At 45.2% G+C, this 26,181-nt stretch overlaps 1 long non-coding RNA gene across 1 annotated transcript; it reads left to right on the forward strand.

Moving 5' to 3' along the window:
- The first annotated feature begins 2,736 nt into the window (after window positions 1-2,736).
- On the forward strand, window positions 2,737-26,181 carry LOC134485130 (uncharacterized). The gene is made up of 3 exons (XR_015646941.1): window positions 2,737-2,888; window positions 22,346-22,515; window positions 24,106-26,181. It is a non-coding gene; the product is annotated as an uncharacterized LOC134485130 (long non-coding RNA).

The raw sequence follows: 26,181 nt of genomic DNA on the forward strand, positions 1-26,181 counted from the left end.
CCTACCTCCCTCCTAACTCCCTTCCCCATACCCTGAATAAACTCTATTCTATACTATACCGTGTGTCTGGTCCCTCGGGGGAAGGGATGTCTCGGCATGGACCCACAAAGGCACCCCTTCCCCCAGACCTCCATAGAACATATTCCCCCTCTCTTTATCTTTTTATAAACACAACAGTCACAGCACCATAAGTAAAACCAGGACAGTAGCCTCATGCAAATAACGCCTCACAGGTGTGCCTGAAGTGTCTACCCTGCCTTGGATCTTTAGTTCCTGGATAAAAGACATAAAACATTTATATTTATGATAACCCATTAAAGCACTAGAACTGAGCAGTTCTCTGCCCTATTAGATATTAATGGCTACTTCCCTATCAAGAACTCTGAGTCCTAATTTGCCACGTTCTGCCCGGGCTGCTCTTACTCCAATTGGCCAACCCTCAATGACCATGTTTTCACGATTCACCTACCCCATGGTGTCTTCTCTCTCCACCTTCTCTCCCTGTTCTCAAGGTCTCTGCTTCCAACCCCTAGTCCTGAAACGCAACCCTGCCTTCCACTCTTCTGCCCAGGACTCGGCTGCAGGTCTCTTTATTCAGCCAATAGGTTTAAACTAAGGAGCCATGTTTGTGAAAGGGCACATGGGCTACGGCACCATTATGCCATTTTTTACATAAATTAGAATACTGAGGTGGGCTAGTTTTCATCGCTCTAGTCTGCTCAAGGCATCTCTAGAGATGGAGGGCACAGAAAAAGAATTGCCTGCAGTAGTGACATCTAGGTCAGGGGTCTCTGAAACACCGCACATCCCTGAGTGTCATAGCACTACCAACTTCTGCCTAAGTGGACGCTACCAGCTTTCACCCCAAGAACCCCTTAGGAACTCCAGCTGTGGCCTGCGGCATCTCCATGCTGCTCAGACCTAGCTTAGCCATGGGCTACAGCAGGCTGGCTCTCGGATATGCAGGACCACGGGTTCTAATGGGACCTAAGAGGCCAAAGACGTCATCGAGACTGAGAGTCTAGGACTCGTCCAGGAGCTGCTCGTCAGATCCAGGCAGCTCAGCTTGGTGAGACGCAGAATGCTACAGTTTGGATCTGAAATGTCCCCAGTGATCCCCAGGCTGGCTGCTGGCACTACTCGGGGGTAGCAGAACCTTTGAGAAGTGAAGTAGAGGAAGTGAGGTCACTGGCTCTCTCTCTTCTGCTTTCCGGCTACTGTGATGTGTGCAAACTTTCTCCCCTGCACGTTTCTGCCATGTCTAGCTAGCACAGACCCTATGCAACAGGCCACAATCCAAAAACGTATCCAAGTATGAGCCTAAAGGATACTTTCCCTCTGTCTTTTTAATTACAAATTACATTTATTTATACCCTGTCCATGGTGGGGAAGCAGATGATATGGTGCATGTGTGGAGGTCAGAAGGGAAGTTGCGGGAGTTGGTTCTCTGCTTCCAACACATGGGTCCTGAGGGTTGAACTAAGTTCGCCAGGCTTGGTAGCGAGCATCTTTAATCCGTTCAGCTATCTCGTCTTACTTTTCTCAGGTATTTCCTCACAGCGACGGAAAACTGATGTACGTGTGTTTTAAGATTTATTTTTTATTTATCTGAGTATACTGTAGTTATCTTCAGACACACCAGAAGAGTGCATTGGATCTCATTACAGAAGGCTGTGAGCCACCATGTCAGGACCTCTGGAGGAGCAGTCAGTGCTCTTAACCGCTGAGACATCTCATCTCTCCAGCCGTGTGTTTTAAAAACAAGTAGAAGACTAGTAAAACAATGCTACTGGCACTAATATGCATTTTTGGCATAGATAGTTGCATTAGCCAGGGTTCTGTGGAGGGGGAAAAAACCAAACAGAATGAATATTTATTACCAAAGGGGATTTATTATATTAACTTACACAATAGGCACTGGATAACCCCAAGATGGCTGTCTTCCTTCTGAGAGCCCTATAGCTGCTCAGTCCACAAAGCTGGATGTCTCAGCAGTTCCTCCGTGGTGCTGAATGCCTGGAGGGTCCCTGGAGGGTCACCTAACTTCAGCCCATGTTGGAAAGTGGAGGTGGGAGGTAAGGACGGGGCCGGGGGTTCTGATGTCAGCGATATGTGGCAGCAGCAGAGGCAGAAATGAAGCAAATGCACACACCAGCAAGAAAGAAAGTGGGCAGGTAAAAGCAGCCCTGCTTGCTCTTCTCACTTCATAACCACTGAAACAGCACTGGGCTTGGCTGCCCACTGCGGGGGAGAGTCTCCTCACCCGGTTAATTCTCCTACCGATGCCTTCACAGACCCACCCAGCGTGTCCTACTTGATTCCAGATCCTGTTGAGTGAGTTGTCAATCACAATCAACCATCACGAAGGTTAACAAGTAGATAACGTTTTAAGCCACACACGGCACAGCTGAAAGATTAATACCTTCATAGTGTAGTCACGGCTGACTCCACAGATACCTCAGGGTGACAGAAGTCTGGAGGATAGACTTGACTTCAATTCCTCCTGGAGGGTCTGCGGGACTCTGAGTCCTGCTCCATCTGATAGCCAGTCACCAGAAAGTCTTTGGTGATTCCTCTGTGATCACCGGGTTGGGGAAGGGAGTGGATTTGGTAGCTGGAAGCTCCCGTGACACATGGCGAGGGAATCCAGTCTGCAGGGACCAGTTAGTTCAGCTGTGACCCTGAATCTCTCTTTTCCCTGTTTGTTATTATTCTTTCTGCCTCCTTCCCCCCACTGCTCTGCTCACTGTCTTTCTCCCCTGTCGTTTCCTGTTACTTTCCCTTCTGCCCGCCACTCATCTCTCAGGCTCTGAGAAGCAGGACTTTCATCCCTCCCCTGCTGGCCTCCGATGATAGAAGCTGCATTTGGAAGTTATACAGTATGCCAGGTAGGAACTCTCTCCTCCCAGGCCTCTATCCCAGCTGAAACACAGATGCCTGTCAGCAGTGGGGAGCACTGCTGGTACCTCAGGGGGGCCTGCACAGCTTGAGCAAGCCGTAGCCACAGAGGCAGGGCTCCTCATGCAGGTCCATCACACTACCCCGGGTGTGTGTGTGTGTGTGTGTGTGTGTGTGTGTGTGTGTGTGTTTGCAGAAGTGGTGTCTTCCTTGGTCTCCTTTCTTTTTGTTATTTTTCTCACAACCCTGGGAATAAGGGTATTCATGTACATCAGGGTTTGTTTGTCCTCTGAGTGGGCCAAGGCTCAGCCATTCTAATGTTGGGGTTGCCAAAGGTGCGAGAGTGTCACAGTAGGGGCCAGCTGAGGGTGAAGGCATGCATCTGAGGCAGGGTGGCGGGTGCGGCCTGGCTCGGCTGCAGCAACGTGGTGTTTAAATATTTATTTTTAGTGGCCGCTGGTTAAAGAGCAGTCTTCATTTTGGTGGGAGCAATCTTGAAAAGTAAAAATAAATCAGGTCTTTGCCCTGTCACTCATTAGACCAGAGCCTGTTGGGCGGACGCTGGACCCAGCACCCCATATTTCTAGGCTAAGTGCGGTGCCAGTGGGTGGAGGAGCTCTGGAGGACGCAGGTACAGGGGGACCACAGCCATTTCCCAGGTTTTGGGGGCCAGCTCATGCTTCAAGATGGGTTCCATTAGCCAGTTCCAGCCTAGGCTGGCTCTGGACAGAGAAATGATTGCTCCCCTTGGCTCTTGTGTTGGAGGGTGTGGCTTGCATGGCTGGTATGTCTTGGGGTCCTCAGTGGGACCGTCTGTGTGTTTCTGCTGAGCCTGGCATTACCACCGGGGAGAGCTTTCACAGGTCAAGTTTGTCCTTCTCAGAGGATGAGGGTAAAGGCTGGGCTGCTGCAGGCTGGGGGAGCCTGGAGGAGAGAGATCACAATGCTGCTGAGTTCTCTTAGGCCACACCAACATCTCTGAGTCATCGCTGCCACATATCAACACCCTTTTCAGGTGTGAAAACCGACTCAGTGGAGCCATGTCCCCAACCCAGAGCTGGGAATGGAATGTGGCTCAAACCCAGAGCTTGCTTTTCTACCCTCTACAGACCCTGTCCTTGTACAGAGTGTAGGGGACGGAGCTAGTCTCTTATCATCTCTCCTGCCATATGAAGATGCCACATGGGTCTGTCTTCTCTAGAGGAACAGCAACCAGACGCCATCTCAGAAGTGGACACTAGGCTCTTGCCAGACACTGAGCAACCTTGATCTTAGATGTCTAGTCCCCAGAACTGTGAGGAAATAGGTTTCTATGTTAAAGTATTTTAGACTCACTCGAACAACCAGACATCCTCTCTGGGAAGCCATTTCCTACCTGTAAAGTGAGTCCATGAGGTAACATGTATCCTTTGTATTAGACTCTGTGTGTATGTGTGTGTGTGTGTGTGTGTGCATGTGTCTGTGTCTGTGTGTGGATGTGCGTGTGTCTGTATGTATATGTGTGTGTGTATGTGTGTATATGTTTATGCGTGTATGTGTGTGTGTATTGTGTAAGTGTGTGTATGTGTGTGTGTAACTGTGTATAAGTGTGTGTAAGTGTGTGTATATGTGTGTATGTGTGTGTATGTGTGTGTGTATGATTATGTATATATACAGATACAGACTGTTTTATTAGCAAGCCTGAACAGCAGCAACATTCAGGATGGCAGTATCTGTAAGCTCTTTCCCAGGTATGTAGGGAATGAGGATTTGCCTCTCTAATGGGGCAAACTAAATGATCGCCGTGGGGACCAAGCTGAGGCTGAATGACTTCAGTTGCCTGTTTATCCTTTGTCTCCTGAAGACAGTGGGAAACAACAGCTCCTTCATCCCTGCAGGGGGAATCTCTGTTCAGCCACGGTGCATATGGTGGGGGCAGGGGCAGGGTTGGGAGCTGGTCTCAGCCAGTCAGTTCCTCTGGGTCTCATCCCCACTACCGCTAAAAGGAAAGCCCTTTGCATAAGCCTCAGGCAGGGCCAAACCCAGGTTGGGTCTCAGGTTTATCTTGGCAGCTTCACAGTAGATGATGTGTGGATTGTTGGTAAAAGAGACGCCCGGATCCATGCTGCAAGCAGTGTGAGTGACTGACTGACAGTCTTCATCCCTGGCCCACCAGAATGGCTGAAGCATTTACTGCCTCCAGGGCCGTGGACTGGGTGGATGCAGAGCACTTACCTGGCCAAGCTGTGGAAACAAAGGGGCTGTTCTTCAGCAGGACTGCTGAGCTGGTCCAACTATCTTTTGAACTTCTCTGCTGTGAGGGAGGTCCGTGATAGAGCCAAGGTAGCCAGAGTCCCTGGATTGAGCCACACCTGAAGCTTTCAACTCAGATATCTCAAGTTATATCAACCTCTAAGCCCCTGCTGGCTGGTTTGCATAGGGAAGCATCGTGATCCAAAGATCCTTCTGATACAAGAACAAAGTTTTTTTTTTTTTCTCCTTCAGTGCCTGGTAACCAATTCAGGGCCCCAGGCAAGCTAAGGAAGACGAACCTTTACCCACCTGCATCTGCTGTTGTGCCAAGCCCTGGGTCATGTGCTGGGGACCAAGGATGGGTGACACCCTCAGTTACACATGTCACCTGTGGGGCAGATCTGAGACATAGCCATGGTACCCTGTGTTGATTTTGGGGAAGGCAGAGCTGGGAGGGACTGTGCAGGGCTTTCCAGAGAAGGTGAATGAGGTTTTTTTTCAGAGACCAAAACCTGCTGGCAGAGCCTATGTGACTGCTGAGTACCAGTGTGTAGAAATAATACCAAAAGCAGAACTCTGTGCTAAAAATCTCTTGGCTGCTGCAGGGGCCCCAGGCCAGCCCTTCTGCCTGGAGTGCTGGCAGGAAGAGGCTTGGGGGAGACACAGGAAGACACTTGTGGCTGAGAGCACCAGGAGAAAGGAAGGGACAGAGCCATTTCTTTAAAGCCCCAGTTGGAAAGAAATGGCTTTCTTCTTGCAGGAATGCTGCTCCCTACGACTGGGGAAGGGGCAGATTCGTGCTGTGTTTTACTGATGCCTTGCTTGGGCCAAGCAGAGCCTGAGCAGGCTGATGTGCCCGCAGCTGGCCTGGCTGTACCCATACTACAACCGCTGTCTGGTTGGCCCTGCCTGGGCCCCGGCCTCCACATCCAGCCAGAGAAACTTGGCTGTGCTGCAGTTTTCAAAATAAAGTGGTTTTCATTTCATAGTCACAAGAGGTTACAAAATAGAACTGGGGCTGGTGCTTCTCATATTATTTATGCAATACTCCCCCCTTCCCGTCCCCAAGGCGAATCACAAAGGGGTCTTTGTTCTTGATAAGTTCAAAGTCAGCTCCTCCAAGTGGAAACTTGTGCGGGGTTGCAAGCAGGAGGCTGGGTTTTACAACGCCTGGCTGTCTTGTCAGAGCAGAAATATGGTCTGCAGCAGGGTTCCTGCAGGCCTCTGGCTGCAGGAGCCAGGTTTCTGGATTTCCAGTATGAACTGGGTGGATGGGGCACCGGGTTGGGGCAGAAGGGAGTCACTCACTGCAGCCTGCAAGGGCCCCAGTGCACCCTGTCCAAGAGCCTTTTTCCCCCATCTGCAGAGCAAAGCTTTCATTTACTGGTCTCAGTCAAAGGAGTCTGTACATGGCTTCAGGATGACTCTTATAGGAAGGGGAAGGGTCAGTACTCCATGCCCTAGCTTGTTCTTTTAAATGTCTGATAGTTTAAATGGCTTGGTATTGGTTTAAGGAAAAAGATATTTTAAATAAGCCAACCCTGGTGATAGAGGCTTGTAATCACCGCTATATTGGTGGGGGCAGAGGTGGGAGGAGAGTTAAGTATAAGGCCAGCTGTGGTGAGGATACAAGACAGAGTGACTTCCAGGTCAGCCTTGGAAACTTAGCAAAACCGTGTCTCCAAATAAACAATTTTTGGCAAGGGTTTGATACATTGCTAAGTGGTAGAAAAGTTTGTCTAGCCTGTACAAGGCCCCGGGTTCAATCCCCAGGCCTGGCAAACAAACAAAACCAGTTTAAGCAGAAGCTTGCTGATGCCTAAGTCCCTGGCCTCTGTGCGATCCCAGGCCCTAGAGGATTGCAAGAGTCTGGGACTCAGTCAAAGCTACAGGGCCCTGTGCAGCCTTGAGCAGGGCAGCCAGCCATTCTCAGTCTAGACTGTCCCTCTGGAAAGTAGAGTCCTTATGTGAGTGAAGCCCCAGCCGAGGGTCCACAGCGCATAGGGACTCAGAAGCCACCCCACCCTGGGCATCTACTGCTTGTTGGAGCCAGCCTTGCTAAGCATTGCCACTGAGAGAAAGCATAGCTGGGACTCAGCCTTGTCAGCCCTGAGCTGGGACACTCTACTTCGGACACTGCAATGGACGCATTCTCCCAACATCCTGAAGAAAAGCCTCCAAGTTCAGCAAAGTGGCCTCTTCTCTTTGACCTGGAGTCAGAGAGTACATGAATACACAGTGTGCTTGACTACACACTCCTTGATCCCATGCTTGGGGCTGGGGGCTCCATTTTGGAACCTCACTGCTGATGACCTTGAACCTGGCCCCTTCTTGCTCTATTCCTGGAGATCTGAATAGCTGTGTAGACCCTGGGCCCATGCTACTGAATTTTCACTGTAGCCTCATGCTAGACAACCTGGACACTTAGGATGGGGCAGGAAAATGGTACATCCCAACCACCTCCATGTGGTTATTCTTGGAATATTATCGGTCCCCTGCTCTATCCCAAGCGGAGGAGATGGTAAGATGCTTAGCTCAGGAAATCCTTTGACCAGAGCAAAGAAAACAGGAAGGTTTGCGGCTTTCAATATGCCTTAGGATAGAAATGCCCCAAATGAAAATGGCGGTCTCGTCCTTTGCCCCAGGGATGAAATGCTTGCCCTTGCAAGGGCAATGCTCGTGTTTTGCCCTCTGGATCCCTATGCAGAATGCTCTCGGGACTGGATTTTCAGAGCCAACAAACTGGCCGGGGCGGAAGAGGGGCACTGACTGCTACTGTCCCTGAATACCCCAGCCTCAATTAGGTTCAAGGGAAGAAAAGTCAGACACAGAAGAGCGCTGTACTGACTTGTTTTATACAAAATAGACACAAGGTATAGCCATCGAAGAGAAGGGAACATCAATTGAGAAATGGCTTCTGTAAGATCTGGGTGCAGGTAAGCTTGTAGGGAGGGCATTTTCTTAATTAGTGATTGACAGGGGAGGGCCTGAGGTCCTGAGGTCTATAAGAAAGCAGGCTGAGTAAGCCAGGGGGAGCAAGCTAGTAAGCAGCATCCCTCCACAGCCTCTCTTTTAGAAGGAATAGGACTACCAAAAAGTAGCTTTTCATCAACAAAAGGAAAGTCAGCTGTTGGACTAAGACTGGGAGCCTGTGCTCCTCTTTTGGAAAAGCCGAAGATGAATTTGTGCGTCTCGAGAGTGAGGCTGGGACAAGGCAGAGGACCAAGAGTGGAGTTAGAAATTCAGAGATTTCCTCCACCTCTCTGAAGAGACAGAGCTATCCCTGGTCGATGTGGAGCATGGTGGGAGGGGAAAGGAGAAGGAAGGGCTGACTCAGAGAGCGCAGAGTCTGACTGCTTTCCCCAGATCTGGACCCAGTACCCTCAATCTTTCCAGATTGATCCCAGAGTCCCGTAGAGCCGACGCCAGGCCCAGACACAGGTTTCTGGTAAGGCCTCTCCTCTCCACAGACTTCTCAGAATCGGCTTGTACTGTGGTCACTAGACTGTGGGCAAATTCTGGGGACAGGGGATATTGCCTCTTGTCACCATTGTGGTGGCAATAAGATCTGTTTAGGTCTGGATCATTCAGGGACACTGAAGACATTTGTCACAGTCAAAGGTCATTCTATAAAAAGTGCGTCTCAGGGGTGGGGCCCCTGTTGGTGCTAATTTACGTGGAAATAGCTGTTTCTGTAGGTTGGTTTCTGCATCACCAGAAAGGCCACTGTGGAAATGTGGTTTCTGTGACCTCAGGCTGGTTACCTCAGGCTGGTTATCTCAGCTGTAGTGCTGAGATGCTGCACGCTATCTAGGCCCGCCCATCCAATATGGCCCTCTGCAACGAAAGGACAGAGCCTGACTCTGCCCATTTCATGCAAAGTGAAATGGAGACACCCAGATTTTGCCAGGGATAAGACTGGGACTATGAGCCAGGCCATGCATGCTGCCTCCAAGACTAGGTGACCTTGTTTGTGGTGGAAGGACCACAATCTCTTACAGCTTTACGTCACAGGGAGCAGGGGCCTGCTGTAATCAAGCATCCATCACCTACATTGCTTTACTCAGTCTGTATGCCATGTCCACATGCTAGGTGTGATGGTTCATTTCCATAGCCATCTGTGCAGGGACCCACCTTTAGGAGGGTCTGTAGGGCCATTTTCTGCAAGAATTAATTAGGGAAGTAGATCCTTTCCCAGAGTGGGGGAGTGGGTGGCACTTTCCAGGGTGGGATACCAGCTCTGAAGACATCCAAGGAAAAGACGGTGCTGCCTAACTGTCTGTCACTGCCACTTTCTCTTTTTGAGGAAATAGAGCTATTTACTCTTATGTAAACATTACATGGTACATGGATTGTATCAACTGGATTGCACCCCATAAATATTTACATTTATGTTCATATATATCCATTAAATGGTACCCTTTTAAAAAAAGATTTATTTTATGTATTCTTCTGACCAGAAGAGGTCATCAGATCCCATTACAGATGGTTGTGAGCTACCATGTGGTTGCTGGGAATTGAACTCAGGACCTCTGGAAGACCAGGCAGTGCTCTTAGCTGTGGAGCCATCTCTCCAGCTCTATGGTACTTTTTAAAATTTTATTTCTTTATTTTATTTTATTTCTTTACATCCTGTTTGTGTCCCTTCTCTCCTCTTCTCCCACTCCTCCCAGTCCCACCCTTACAAGTCCCTCCCCCCACTACCCCACATGAAGACCAAGCTGGACATCAGCTGCAAATGTGTACAGGGCCTGGGTCCAGTCCTTGCAGACTCTTTGGTTGGTGGTTCAGTCTCCATGAGCCCCCATGGTCCCAGGCTAGTTGACTTTATACATCTTCTTGTGGTGTCCTTGACCCCTCTAGCTTTTTCAATTCTATCCCCTATTCTTCCACAAAACTCCCTGAAATCTGCCTGACGTTTGGCTATGGGTCTCTGCATCTGTTTCCATCAACTGCTGAAGCCTCTCAGAGGACAGTTATGCTAGGCTCCTGTCTGCAAGCTTAGCAGAGTATTAATAGTGGCAGGGATTGGCTCTTTCACATGGGGTGGGTCTCAAGTTGGGCCAGCCATTGGTTGGCTGATCCCTCAATCTCTGCTCTGTCTTTATCCCTGTGAATCTTGTAGGCAAGACAAATTTTGGGTTGATAGTTTTATGGGTGGGTTGATGTCCCTTTCTCTCCACTGAAATTGCTGCTTGGCTACAAGGATTGGTTACTTTAGTCTCCATATCTCCCACTGGTATGAATCTCAGCTAGGGTCACCCTATAGACTCCCCAGAGCCTCCCCTATCCCAGGTCTCTAGTTACTCCCAGAGATGTGTCCCACTGACTGCAGCTCTTGCTCCCAGCCCTCTCCCACATCCCCTCTCCCCACGCCTGATCCTCAGCCCCTCCCTCACCCAATTCTCTCCCTCATTCACCTCTGGCGACCATTTTGCTTCACCTTCTGAATGAGATTCACATATCCTTTCTTGGGCCCACCTTATTACTTAGTTACTTTGGGTCTGTGGATTGTAGCATGGTTACCCTGTACTTTATGGCTAGTGTCCACTTGTGAGAACACCCAGTGTGTCTCTCTGGGTTTGGGTTACCTCACTCAGACTATTCCAAACTTCCAGTCAGTTGACTGCAAATTTGACTATGTCTTTGTTTTGATAGCTGAATAGTATTGCATTGTGTAGACGTACCACGTTTTCTTTATCCATTCTTTGGTTGAGGGACATCTAGCTTGTTTCCAGTTTCTGGCTATTAAGAATAAAGCTGCTATGAACATAGTTGAGCACATGTACCTGCGGTATGGTAGAGCATCTTGGACATATGCCCAGGAGTGGTATAGCTGGGTCTTGGGATAGAACTATTCCCAATTTTTCTGAGAAACCACAAAATTGATTTCCAAAGTGACTGTGCACGTTTTCACTCCCACCAGCAATGAAGGAGTGTTTCCCTTGCTCCACATTCTCAACGGCATGTGCTGTCACTTAAGTTTTTGATCGTATCCATGCTGATGGGCTTAAGATGGACTCTTAGAGTCATTTTGAGTTGCATTTCCCTGGTAACTAAGAACTTTGAACGTTTCTTTAAGTGTTTCCTGGCCACTAGAGACTCCTCTGTTGAGAATTCTGGTTAGATCTGTGCCCTATTTTTAAATCAAGTTATTTGGTTTGTTGGCGTCTAATCTCTTGAGTTCTTTATACATTTTGGATATTAGTCCTCTGTTGGATGTAGGGTTGGTGAAGATCTTTTCCCATTCTGTAGGCTGCTGTTTTGTTCGATTGATGCTGTCCTTAGCCTTGCAAAAAGCTTTTCAGCTTCATGAGGTTCTGTTTGTTAATTGTTGATAGTGGCTGTGCTCTGTTCAGGAAGTCGTCTCCTGTGCCAATGTGTTCAAGATAGTTCTCTATTTTCTCTTCTATTACATTTAATGTGTCTGGTTTTAATGTTGAGGTCTTTGATCCACTTGCACTTCAGTTTTGTGCAGGGTGATAAATAAGAATCTATTTGTGTTCTTCTACAAGCAGACACCCAGTTAGACCAGCACTATTCATTGAAAACACTTTCTTTTCTCCATTGTATGATTTTGGCTTCTTTGTCACAAATCAAGTGTCTGTAGGTATGTGGGTTTATTTCTGAGTCTTCAATTCTATTCAGTTGATCAATCTGTCTGTTTTTATGCAGATTCAATGTGGGTTTTTTTTTTTATTAGTATCGCTCTGTAGTATAGCTTGAAATCAGGGATGGTGATACCCCCAGAAGTTCTGTTATTATACAGGATTCTTTTACTATCTTCAGGTTTTTATTTCTATACAAAGTCGAGGATTGTCCTTTCAAGGTTTGTAAAGAATTGTGCTGGAATTTTGATGGGAATTGCATTGTATCTGTAGATTGCTTTTGATAAAATGGCTGTTTTTACTGTGTTAATCCTACCGATCCGTGAGAATTGGAGATCTTTCCATCTCCTGATACCTTCCCCAATTTCTTTCTTTAGGGACTTATCATACCTTGCTTGGCTAGAGTTACACCAAAATATTTTTTATTATTTGTGGCTATTGTAAAGGGTGTTGTTTCCCTTATTTCTTTCTCAGCCTGTTTATCTTTTGTATAAAGAAGGGCTATTTTTTTTTTAGTTAATTTTGTTTCTAACCACTTTCCTGGAGGTGTTTATCAGCTGTAGGATTTCCCTGGTAGAAGTTTTGGGGTCACTTACGTATAGTATCATATCATCTGTAAACAGTGATACTTTGATTTCTTTTTTCCAATTAATATCTCTTTGATCTTCCTTAGTTGTCTTCTTGCTCTAGGTAGAACTTCAAGTAATACATCAACTAGAGAGGGAATGGGCAGCCTTTTTTGTCCCTGATTTAGTGGAAATGTTTTAAGTTTCTCTTCATTTAATTTGGCATTAAAACCCAAATATAGGGTTTGCCTTGCTGTATATTGCTTTTATTATGTTTATGTATGTGCCTTGTATCCCAGTCTCTCCAAGACTTTTAACAGGAGGGGATGTTGGATTTTGTCAAAGGTTTTTTTCAGCATCTAATGAGTTGATCATGTGATTTTTAAAAGTTTCTTTTTAATATGGTGGATTGCATTGATGGATTTTTGTATATTGAACCATCCCTTCATAACTGGGATGGCCTACTTGAGCATGGTGGGTAAGCTTTTTGAGATATTCTTAGATTTAGTTTGGGAATGTTTAATTGAGTATTTTGTGTCAGTGTGTATAAGGGAAATTGGTCTGAAATTCTCTTTCTTTGCTGAGTTTTCCTGTGGTTTCAGTGTCAGGGTGACTGTGGCACTGAGTTTGACAATGTCTCTTCTGTTTCTATTTTGTGGAATAGTTTGAGGAGTATTGGTGTGCACTCTTCTTTAAAGCTCTGGTAGAATTCTGCACAAAAACCATCTGGCCCTAGGCTTTTTGGCAGAGGAGACTTTAATTGACTCCTTCTATTTCCTTAGGGGTTATAGACTATTTACATAGTTTACCTGATCTTGATTTAACTTTGGTAAGTGGTATCTATCTGGAAATTTCTTTTAGATTTTCCAATTTTATGGAGTATAAGCTTTTGAAGGAACACCTAATGATTCTTTGAATTTCCTCAGTGTCTGTTATGTCTCCTTTTTGATTTCTGAATTTTTAAGCTTGAATCTTGTCTCTCTGCCTTTTAGTTAGTTTGGCTAAGAGTTTATCTATTTTGTTAATTTTCTCAAAGAACCAGCTCTTGGTTTCATTGAGTCTTATATTGTTTTCTTTGTTTCTAATTTATTGATTTTAGCCCTGGTTTTGATTATTTCCTGCCATCTACTTCTCTTGGGTGTGTTTGTTTCTTTTTGTTTGAGAACTTTGAGGTATACTTTTAAATTGCTAGTATCAGAGCTCTCTAATTTCTTTATGAAGGCCCTTAGTGCTGTGAACTTTCCTCTTATCACTGCTTTAATTATGTCCCATAAGTTTGGATATGTTGTGCCTTCATTTTCACTGAAATGATAAAGTTTTTAATTTCTTTCTTTATTTCTTCTCTGACTTGAAGATCATTGAATTATTTGTTCAGTTTCTATTAGTTTGTAGGCTTTCTGTTGTTGTTGAAGTCCAGATTTAATTAATCGTGTTCTGATAAAATACAAGGAGTTATTTCAATTTTCTTGTATCTGTTGAGGCTTGCTTTGTGGGGAGCTATATGTCAATTTTGGAGAAGGTTCTGTGAGACGCTAAGAAGAAGGTATATTGTTTTGTATTGGGTGAAATGTTCTGTAGATATCTGTTAAACTCTGTTAGTTTCGTTGTTTCTCTGTTTAGTTTCTGTCTCAAAGACCTGTCCATTGGTGAGAATGAGGTGTTGAATCTCCCCATAATTACTGTGGGATGTTTGATGTATGGTTTAAGCTTTAGTAATGCTTCTTTCACCATTCCACAATGCCCTTGTGATTGGAGCATAGATGTTCAGAATTGAAACATCATCTTGGTGGATATTTTTCCTTTGATGAGTTTGAAGTCTCCTTCCCTGTGTTCCTTGATTAATTTTAGTTGAAAGTCTATTTTATTAGCTATTAGAGTGGTTACTCCAGCTTGTTTCTTGCATTCACTTGCTTGGAAAATTTTTTACAGCCCTTTACTATGAGGTAATATCTATCTTTATTGCTGAGGTGTGTTTCTTGAATGCAGCACAATGATAGATCCTGGTTTTGCATTCATTCTCTTAGGCTATGCCCCCCCCCCCTTTTTTTTAAAGTATGAAATAGAGTTTACTTAGGGCATGGGGAAGGGAGTTTATCAGGTAAAGACTGAGAAAGTCAGAGAGAGAAAGAGAGAGAGAGAGAGAGAGAGAGAGAGAGAGAGAGAGAGAGAGAGAGAGGAAGAAGAAGAAGAGGAGGAGGAGGAGGAGGGGGTGGGAAACTGACCATGAACACGTGAAGAGAAAGAGAGAGGAGGGGAATGTGTGTGTGTGTGTGTGTGTGTGTGTGTGTGTGTCTGTGTGTGTGTGTGTGTGTGTGTGTCTGTGTGTGTCTGTGTGTGTTTGTGTATGCTTCCCTTATTTTGTTCTGGCTTGTGTATTATTTAGTTCCTTTGTTTTCTTGGGTGTAGTTAACTTTTTTGGGTTGGAGTTTTCTCAAGTATTTTTGGTAGGGCTAGGTTTGTGGATAGACATTGCTTAAATTTTGTCTTGGAATACATTGTTTTTTCCATGTAGGTAATAGTTTTGCCTGCTATAGCAGTAGAGGTTGGCATCTGTGGTATTTTAGAGATTGCAAGACATCTCTCTGTCCAGGCCCTCCTGGCTTTTAGAGTATCTGTTGAGAAGTCTGGTGTAATTCTGACAGGACTGCCTTTGTATATTACTTGGCCTTTTTCCCTTGCAGCTTTTAATTTTTTTCTTTGTTCTTTAGATTTAGTGTTGTGATTATTATATGGCAAGAGGCTTTTCTTTTCTGGTCCAATCTATTTGGTGTCCTGTAAGCTTCTATGTTTATAGGCATCTCTTTCTTTAGGCTGGGGAAATTTTGTTGAAAACATTTTCTGGTCCTTGGAGCTAGGACTCTTCAGCTTTGTCTATTCCCATGATTCTTACGTTAGACATTTTCATGGTATCCCTGATTCCTGGATGTTTTGTGTCAGGATTTTTTTAGATTTAACATTTTCTTTGACTGATGTATCATTTTTCTTCTTTTCTCATTCATATACAAATTTGATTTATTATTATTTTTATTGGTTATTTTATTTACTTACATTGGATCTTTTTCTATCCTCCTTCTTCACCTGATGTCTTCCATCGCCTGTGTTCTGTTAGTGATGCTTGTGTCTGTAGCTCCTGTTCTCTTCCCTAGGTTTTCCATCTCCAGGATTACCTCAGTCTGTGTTTTCTTTATTGCTTCGATTTCCATTTTCAGGTCTTGAGCAGTTGTATTCATTTCTTTCACCTGTTTAATTGTATCTTTGTGTGTTTCTTTAAGGGACTTATTCATTTCCTCTTTAAAGACACCTATCATTTTTATAAGGTTGGATTTAAGGTCATTTTTCTTGTTCTTTGGTTGGGTTAGGATATCCAGGGCTTGCCAGAGAGGGATAGCTTTGCTCTGAAGGTGTATATTGCCCTGGATCTTGTGGATTGTGTTCTTATGTGGGCCTTTAGCCATCTGGTTGTCCCAGGATGTTCCTGGTGTAGCAGGTATCAGGAAGGTGAGCCTAATCTGGGTATTCCCCATGCAGCAGGCCTCCTGTGGGCAGCCTTGGATGTTCTTGGTGTAGCAGGCCTGATGTTCCTTGTGTGGTGGGCCTGGTGGAGGCTGGTGGAGTGTTGGCCGGACAATGGAGCTGGTGGACAGCAAGCAGCTAGTGCAGGGCAGCTGGGCTGACATTCGCTTTCTGCTGGTGAGTATAACTGTCCCCTTTGCTGTCAGCACTGTCCTTCTTGGCACCAGACCACCATGTTGTGCTTTCCAACATGGACTGAAGACCAGCAACTTTCTCAGAAACTGTCATTGCCAGACTGCTATTGCCAAATCATCCAAGTACCCAGTTCTCAGCCCCTTCTTTGTGCAGACGGCCATAGCTGGACTATTCATCTCCTAGTGTGTAAGCTGCTCTAGCAAGTGTCCTTTTATAGCATGCGCGTGCACGCACGCGCGCGCGCGCGCGCACACACACACACACACACACACACACACACACACACTCCAGAGTGAAAGGGTAATATAAACCCCATTTGTCTCCATTTTGAGAACCAGACCTGATTTCAAAAAAGGCATAAGGCACCAGCTTCAAGAATAGACCATAAGTCCCAGAAACTAAGCCATAATACACCTTCTTTAGGAACAGATCATAAAATCCAGAACAAGATCAGAAAACTTTCTCCCAAAGAATAGCCTGGGGATAACCACAAAAATGGGGAAATATCTCAGAATGGGCCATTTGCGCTGGACAGCCCTATTTTATTGCTTGGTTGAATGTTTATAACATAGGAATGTAGACCACTGATCACCTGTGACCCTCCTAATACCCACCAATGAGATTTTAGCTTACCTAATCCCACTAAAGAGTTCCCCCAGTTTCCTATAAGAAGGTCTGTGTCCCTTTGTCTAGGGTCACCATTTCAAAGAATGGTTGATCCTATATGCTGGTCGTTTCTGCAGAATAAACTCTTTGTTTTTGGATACTATTTGAGTCTGGTGTCTTCCTTCAGTGATTTTCGGACCCTTACAAGAGAACCCTGCTCAATATAGATGTGGTATTCACAGTGGCTCTAGAAAACACAGAACTGTAAGGATGCATTTGAGCTTGATGCTACCTGGAGCTGACTTTCCAACTCAACTAAAAGCACACTGGAGACCTGTGCTATGAACTGTTCAAGGAACTCTGTAAGACAAAGGCATCTGGGGGCTGGGGATTTAGCTCAGTGGTAGAGCGCTTACCTAGGAAGCGCAAGGCCCTGGGTTCGGTCCCCAGCTCTGAAAAAAAGAACCAAAAAAAAAAAAAAAGACAAAGGCATCTGGTACTCCTAAGTTGCCTCTTGTGGACATCAATGAATTTAGCAATTCTACGTAGAAAACTTTAACATTTCTGGAAAACTTAAGGCATGTGATGATGCTGGCTGGTTGCTTCCAGAATTTTGGTTAAAGCAACACAGACACCATTCTGCTTAGAGAACTTCCAGATCCAGGTGCGCAGAATCAACCTACAGGTTTTTGAGTGTCCTGGAGGAAACCTTCTCCCCAGCAGCCAGCAGACTCAGGTTGCAAACCCAAACCCTCATCATACAGTTGGCTGTCCTCAAATGCAACCTGAAGCCTCAGCTTTGACAGTGGTTGACAATTAAATGAGGGCACCAAGGCCATGCCTTGTGCTCCATGCCTTTAATACCATCCATGGGGGGCAGAGGCAAAAGGATCTCTCTGAAGTTGAGGCCAGCTTGGTCTACATAGCAAGTTCCAGGGTAGCTAGGACTACATAGTGAGATCCTGTCTAAATATTTAAAAGCAAACAAACAAGCAAACAAGTAAGAAATAAAATGAAGGCATTGATTGGAAAAGAGAGGAATTCTAGCATATGGCACAGAAGCACATGAGTGGACCATTGGGTCTGGATTTGATATTGCAATTCGCGCTGTTAAAAAAGAGATGCCAACTCAAAAAAGATAAGGAAGGACACTTCATATTCATCAAAGGAAAAATCCACCAAGATGAACTCTCAATCCTAAATATCTATGCCCCAAATACAAGGGCACCTACATATGTAAAAGAAACCTTACTAAAGCTCAAAACACACATTGCACCTCACACAATAATAGTGGGAGATTTCAACACCCCACTCTCATCAATGGACAGATCATGGAAACAGAAATTAAACAGAGATGTAGACAGACTAAGAGAAGTCATGAGCCAAATGGACTTAACGGATATTTATAGAACATTCTATCCTAAAGCAAAAGGATATACCTTCTTCTCAGCTCCTCATGGTACTTTCTCCAAAATTGACCATATAATTGGTCAAAAAACGGGCCTCAACAGGTACAGAAAGATAGAAATAATCCCATGCGTGCTATCGGACCACCACGGCCTAAAACTGGTCTTCAATAACAATAAGGGAAGAATGCCCACATATACGTGGAAATTGAACAATGCTCTACTCAATGATAACCTGGTCAAGGAAGAAATAAAGAAAGAAATTAAAAACTTTTTAGAATTTAATGAAAATGAAGGTACAACATACCCAAACTTATGGGACACAATGAAAGCTGTGCTAAGAGGAAAACTCATAGCGCTGAGTGCCTGCAGAAAGAAACAGGAAAGAGCATATGTCAGCAGCTTGACAGCACACCTAAAAGCTCTAGAACAAAAAGAAGCAAATACACCCAGGAGGAGTAGAAGGCAGGAAATAATCAAACTCAGAGCTGAAATCAACCAAGTAGAAACAAAAAGGACCATAGAAAGAATCAACAGAACCAAAAGTTGGTTCTTTGAGAAAATCAACAAGATAGATAAACCCTTAGCCAGACTAACGAGAGGACACAGAGAGTGCGTCCAAATTAACAAAATCAGAAATGAAAAGGGAGACATAACTATAGATTCAGAGGAAATTCAAAAAATCATCAGATCTTACTATAAAAACCTATATTCAACAAAACTTGAAAATCTTCAGGAAATGGACAATTTCCTAGACAGATACCAGGTATCGAAGTTAAATCAGGAACAGATAAACCAGTTAAACAACCCCATAACTCCTAAGGAAATAGAAGCAGTCATTAAAGGTCTCCCAACCAAAAAGAGCCCAGGTCCAGACGGGTTTAGTGCAGAATTCTATCAAACCTTCATAGAAGACCTTATACCAATATTATCCAAACTATTCCACAAAATTGAAACAGATGGAGCCCTACCGAATTCCTTCTATGAAGCCACAATTACTCTTATACCTAAACCACACAAAGACCCAACAAAGAAAGAGAACTTCAGACCAATTTCCCTTATGAATATCGACGCAAAAATACTCAATAAAATTCTGGCAAACCGAATTCAAGAGCACATCAAAACAATCATCCACCATGATCAAGTAGGCTTCATCCCAGGCATGCAGGGATGGTTTAATATAAGGAAAACCATCAACGTGATCCATCATATAAACAAACTGAAAGAACAGAACCACATGATCATTTCATTAGATGCTGAGAAAGCATTTGACAAAATTCAACACCCCTTCATGATAAAAGTCCTGGAAAGAATAGGTATTCAAGGCCCATACCTAAACATAGTAAAAGCCATATACAGCAAACCAGATGCTAACATTAAACTAAATGGAGAGAAACTTGAAGCAATCCCACTAAAATCAGGGACTAGACAAGGCTGCCCACTCTCTCCCTACTTATTCAATATAGTTCTTGAAGTTCTAGCCAGAGCAATCAGACAACAAAAGGAGATCAAGGGGATACAGATCGGAAAAGAAGAGGTCAAAATATCACTATTTGCAGACGACATGATAGTATATTTAAGTGATCCCAAAAGTTCCACCAGAGAACTACTAAAGCTGATAAACAACTTCAGCAAAGTGGCTGGGTATAAAATTAACTCAAATAAATCAGTTGCCTTCCTCTATACAAAAGAGAAACAAGCCGAGAAAGAAATTAGGGAAACGACACCCTTCATAATAGACCCAAATAATATAAAGTACCTCGGTGTGACTTTAACCAAGCAAGTAAAAGATCTGTACAATAAGAACTTCAAGACACTGAGGAAAGAAATTGAAGAAGACCTCAGAAGATGGAAAGATCTCCCATGCTCATGGATTGGCAGGATTAATATAGTAAAAATGGCCATTTTACCAAAAGCAATCTACAGATTCAATGCAATCCCCATCAAAATACCAATCCAATTCTTCAAAGTGTTAGACAGAACAATTTGCAAATTCATCTGGAATAACAAAAAACCCAGGATAGCTAAAGCTATCCTCAACAATAAGAGGACTTCAGGGGGAATCACTATCCCTGAACTCAAGCAGTATTACAGAGCAATAGTGATAAAAACTGCATGGTATTGGTACAGAGACAGACAGATAGACCAATGGAATAGAATTGAAGACCCAGAAATGAACCCACACACCTATGGTCACTTGATTTTTGACAAAGGAGCCAAAACCATCCAATGGAAAAAAGATAGCATTTTCAGCAAATGGTGCTGGTTCAACTGGAGGGCAACATGTAGAAGAATGCAGATCGATCCATGCTTATCACCCTGTACAAAGCTTAAGTCCAAGTGGATCAAGGACCTCCACATCAAACCAGACACACTCAAACTAATAGAAGAAAAACTAGGGAAGCATCTGGAACACATGGGCACTGGAAAAAATTTCCTGAACAAAACACCAATGGCTTATGCTCTAAGATCAAGAATCGACAAATGGGATCTCATAAAACTGCAAAGCTTCTGTAAGGCAAAGGACACGGTGGTTAGGACAAAACGGCAACCAACAGATTGGGAAAAGATCTTTACCAATCCTACAACAGATAGAGGCCTTATATCCAAAATATACAAAGAACTCAAGAAGTTAGACCGCAGGGAAACAAATAACCCTATTAAAAAATGGGGTTCAGAGCTAAACAAAGAATTCACAGCTGAGGAATGCCGAATGGCTGAGAAACACCTAAAGAAATGTTCAACATCTTTAGTCATAAGGGAAATGCAAATCAAAACAACCCTGAGATTTCACCTCACACCAGTGAGAATGGCTAAGATCAAAAACTCAGGTGACAGCAGATGCTGGCGAGGATGTGGAGAAAGAGGAACACTCCTCCATTGTTGGTGGGATTGCAGACTGGTAAAACCATTCTGGAAATCAGTCTGGAGGTTCCTCAGAAAATTGGACATTGAACTGCCTGAGGATCCAGCCATACCTCTCTTGGGCATATACCCAAAAGATGCCTCAACATATAAAAGAGACACGTGCTCCACTATGTTCATCGCAGCCTTATTTATAATAGCCAGAAACTGGAAAGAACCCAGATGCCCTTCAACAGAGGAATGGATACAGAAAATGTGGTACATCTACACATGGAATATTACTCAGCTATCAAAAACAACGAGTTTATGAAATTCGTAGGCAAATGGTTGGAACTGGAAAATATCATCCTGAGTGAGCTAACCCACTCACAGAAAGACATACATGGTATGCACTCATTGATAAGTGGCTATTAGCCCAAATGCTTGAATTACCCTAGATCCCTAGAACAAAGGAAACTCAAGACGGATGATCAAAATGTGAATGCTTCACTCCTTCTTTAAATGAGGAAAAAGAATACCCTTGGCAGGGAAGAGAGAGGCAAAGATTAAAACAGAGACTGAAGGAACACCCATTCAGAGCCTGCCCCACAGGTGGCCCATACATATACAGCCACCCAATTAGACAAGATGGATGAAGCAAAGAAGTGCAGACCGACAGGAGCCGGATGTAGATCGCTCCTGAGAGACACAGCCAGAATACAGCAAATACAGAGGCGAATGCCAGCAGCAAACCACTGAACTGAGAATAGGTCCCCCGTTGAAGGAATCAGAGAAAGAACTGGAAGAGCTTGAAGGTGCTCGAGACCCCAAAAGTACAACAATGTCAAGCAACCAGAGCTTCCAGGGACTAAGCCACTACCTAAAGACTATACATGGACTGACCCTGGACTCTGTCCCCATAGGTAGCAATGAATATCCTAGTAAGAGCACCAGTGGAAGGGGAAGCCCTGGGTCCTGCTAAGACTGAACCCCCAGTGAACTAGACTATGCGGGGAGGGTGGCAATGGGGGGAGGTTTGGGAGGGGAACACCCACAAGGAAGAGGAGGGGGGAGGGTGATGTTTGTCCGGAAACCGGGATAGGGAATAACACTTGAAATGTATATAAGAAATACTCAAGTTAATAAAAAAAAATAAAATAAAAAAAAAAAAAGAGAGAAAAAAAAAAAAAGAGATGCCAACAACTTATTTGATTGGTTGGCTGAAGTATGGTCAAAAGACGGCCTAGTGTGAATGAAATAAATGTTTCTGGCACCTCTTGGCTTAGTCAATGAATGGATACAAAGGTGTGGGGTTGCAATTGCTGGAGTAGCTTTGCCATATCAAAACTGATCCTCCAAGAGGGCAGGGTCCAGAAGCCACAGTCCTTCATTGCTATTGCCAGAACCGGATTTGGAGGCAGGAACCACCATAGCTGGAGATCATAATGTAAACATCTTCACTTTCTGCTGGCCTTAGGTGACCCCTGTGAAAGGGTCATTCATTCTCAAAGGGGTTACAACCCAGAGGTCGAGAACTGCTGCTGCAGGGCATCTCTTGGTGTTGCCATGTCCTATGATTAAAGACAAGCGTCAACTACAACTCAACCCAGGAAGATGACAGAGGGCACAGATCCTTCAGGAATGAAGGTATGGGTCAGCCTCCTAGGTAAAAGAATTGAGACCTGCTGAGGTACTGCTGAGGGTGGAGGAAATACAGAATGGGTAGTTGAGGAATACCAACTTTGTTCATGTGGCCAGTTATAAAAGGAGGGTTGATGCTGCCATGAGTGTTTCTGGCCCACTTTACTAATAATATGTCTATTTCTATGTATACACTTATTAAACCAATGTTTATGTTTTATTTTTTAAAGTTATTTATTTATTTATTTATTTATTTATTTATGTATGTATGTATATAACTGTACTGTAGCTGTCTTCAGACACACTAGAGGACATCAGATCCCATTACAGATGGTTGTGAGCCACCATGTGGTTGCTGGGAATTGAACTTAGGACCTCAGGAAGAGCAGTCAGTGCTCTTAACCGCTGAGCCACCTCGTGTTTTCTTTTATCTCCTATTCTTCTACCTTTAAATTTACTATTGAATTATACAGCAGTTAAGTGTTACTAGATCTATATCATATTTAAATCAAGGCGTATTAGGAAGGAAGCATTCCTCAAGGGATATTCTAGTCTAGAATTCGTGGGTTTGACTGTACATGGGATAGCTGGATCACGTTAGGCAGAATATACCTTTGCTATTGCCCTCATCTGGAAGTTAAACATGTCATGAGAAGAGTTGTTAGGTGAATAGAGTTGTTAGGCGTTAGTTGTTAAGTGGGCCTATAATGGGAAACTTACTGTCAGCTTGATTAAGATCCAGAATTAATTGGGACATACCTTTGAGAGATCTGAGGAGCACTCCTGGAAGGATTAACTGTGAGGATTAACTGGGTGGCCAGCACCTTCTGACAGACAAAGGAAGAGCAGTCTAAGGGGGAGGGCGGCATCACTTTCTACCTGCCTTTCCCTTCTTGCTGGTGAGTGTGTTGCTGCTGCTGCTGCTGCTGCTGCTGCTGCTGCTGCTGCTGCTGCTGCTGCTGCTGCTACTGCTGCTGCAAGTCATGGTAGTGTCCTCCACTGACACCAGACTGCAGCTTCTTCAGCCTCTCAACATGATGACCGTCCTGGTTAGGGTTTTCATTGCTGTGAAGAGACACCATGACCACAGCAACTCTTACAAAAGAAAACATTTATTCAGGGCTGGCTTTCAGTTTCAGAAGTTCAGTCCATTATCGTCATGGTGGGAAACACGGCAGAGTGAAGGCAGGCAGGTACTAGAGGAGCTGAGAGTTCTACAGTTTGATCTGCAAGCAGGTAAATGAGACTGTGTCACTGGATGTAGCTTGAGCACAGGAGACCCCAAAGCCCGCCTCACAGTGACACACTTCCTCCAGCAAGGCCACACTTCCTAATAGTGCTTTTCTCTAAGGCCAAGCATGATCAGGGCCACTCCTGATCAAACCACCGCGGTGATCGTGTGCTCTCCAGGGAGCTGCCAGGCGTTCGGTACTGAATTGGGACTACTGAGACACTCACTTTCAGGGACTGATGAGATACTCCTGACTCAGCCTCCCCATTGTGCAGAATAACACTATTGGGGTGCCCGTATCTAGTTACACAGCAATTCTAGCTTATATCATGCCCCCTTTCTGTGTGTGTATTCTACTCCACCAGGTGCACTGCGGCCTAGACACCAGAGCTCCCTAGAGTTCCCCCAAAGCCTTCTGTGACAGCCTGTTTGGAAATCACAGCCCCAAAGGCATCATTTCATCACCTGGAAAGCCAAGGCAGCCCATGCTCCAGCCCTGCCTTGAGAACAAAGGCAGGGGACTTCGTTCCTACAGTGCTGAAGGAGGTGAGTCAGGCCTGGCTCAGACTTGACCTCTGTGTATCTTCTCTTGCACTTGGGACAGCTGCTCAGAGAGACTCCCAACATTTCTGGCAAACTGACTGTACTCATGCTGTGGGCTCCAGCTTCCTGACCACCCAGTAGTGGGTGGCTGCTGCAGTCTAGGCACCTGCATCCCCGTCTGGATCTGGTCCAGCCTTACTTTTTAAAATTTGTGCAGTTGTTTCTCTGGCAGTCTGGCCACTGGTGTGAGTCTCTCCAGGAAAGGAGCTCATCTCTCACCTCCACCAGGCGTTTCCAGGCAGGTCTAGGACAGTGACTAGCCCTCAGGTGGGCATGTGATCCAACGAATGCGGAGGCAGACCCACCCCCCAGGCTAGAGATGTCATATCCGACTTGAGGCTGACTTATCACCCTCATCAAAGAAGCCTGGGAACCCGTGGGAGCAGAGCAGAAAAACCCGGAAGAAAAGCCTGCTAGCCCAGGGACCCGGACTTCCCAGAGCCTGTGGGCGAGAAGGAGCTGGTAGAGTCTGGACATTGCTTGGCTCAAAGGATTCAGGCACCTCTTTTATTTATGTCACCTTATACCCTGAAACTGGCCCTGGGGCATGTTCCTGGAGATGGACTGCAGTGTATATGACCTTTGATGAGATATTTCATGCGCTGTTCCCTAAGCTGTATCTTGCAGTGGGCCATCCCCTAATCCACCCTGCTTACATTGCTCCAGAGGCTAGGTTGAGCCTCACATAAATCCAGTTAGAGTGGGGAGCCCAGGTGCCCTGACTGGGTATGGACAGCCTTGGTTTATCTCACCAGGGCCAAGACTGTAAACATTCTCTTTTCTCTGCTCATTCTGGTAGGGGAATGGAGGGCTGGGCCAGAGACTTCTTACAATCCATCCCCATAACCCTCTGAGTCCGTGTACTAGAAGCATGCCATGTTTTCAGAGCTCCAATGCCCAGATCCTCACCATCACTATCCAAGGCTCTGGGGTGGTCCAGTCTTTCACAGGGTTAGGGAAATAGGTTTTCTTCCGTCACTGAGATGCTAGATCATACTTCTGGCTGCTTTGGTTAATGGCCAGCAAAAGACCATTTAATGACACATAGACACATCAGGATAGAGTTACAAAGAAAGGGATAGTTTCCTAACAGTCTGGTTATTCCCGGAGGAAGGTGAGGTGGTGGGGTTGGGGTGGGGATGGGGACAGGGGAAGATGGGGTGCATTCTAGGTAGATGGAAAGCGGTTGTCATAGGCTCAAAGTCAGACTCAGGTCATATGCTCTCGGAGAAATACCAGGGCAGGCTGATTACCCCTAGGGGAGCACCAAATACAACTTTAGGGAATTGGGACATAGGACGACAGGATCACCTCTGTCCTTCTGAGGTTAGGGTCCAGTAAACATTTATAAAAGGTCACAGTCAGCGAACTTTGTCAGCAGGCTTCAGCACCCTGTAGTTTTGCACTGTCCACCCTCCACCATCACCCATGGGAGCCGTGGAGGCCTCAGTGCAGCTGTTCCTGAGTCCTGGCACCTGTTTCCCTGGCACCTGATGCTCTGGATACTTCCAAGCAGCTTCCACATCTTGGCTATGACTCAGTGATCTCAAGATGGAGATGAGCTCACCACCAAACCCAAGTTCTGAGGGCCAGTCTAGGGCATCAAGGATCTTAAGTCTTTGTTCTGGGACTCCGGCCCTGGCAGAGCAGGAACTGGCTCCCCCAAGTCATCCTACCAGGCCTGGCTGAGAGAGCCACTTCATGAATTGTGCACGGGGTAATTCAGACGAGGCTTGAATGCTGCAGTCTCTTTGCTTTGTTTAGGGCCGCAATGAATTTTGTTTATGGGAGGAACTATGGGTCCTGGTGTAAATAAATAAAGACATGCCCTCTCTGCA

This window comes from Rattus norvegicus, chromosome 1, assembly GCF_021556685.1.
Source record: "Rattus norvegicus strain SHRSP/BbbUtx chromosome 1, alternate assembly SHRSP_T2T, whole genome shotgun sequence".
NCBI classification, from domain to species: Eukaryota; Metazoa; Chordata; class Mammalia; order Rodentia; family Muridae; genus Rattus; species Rattus norvegicus.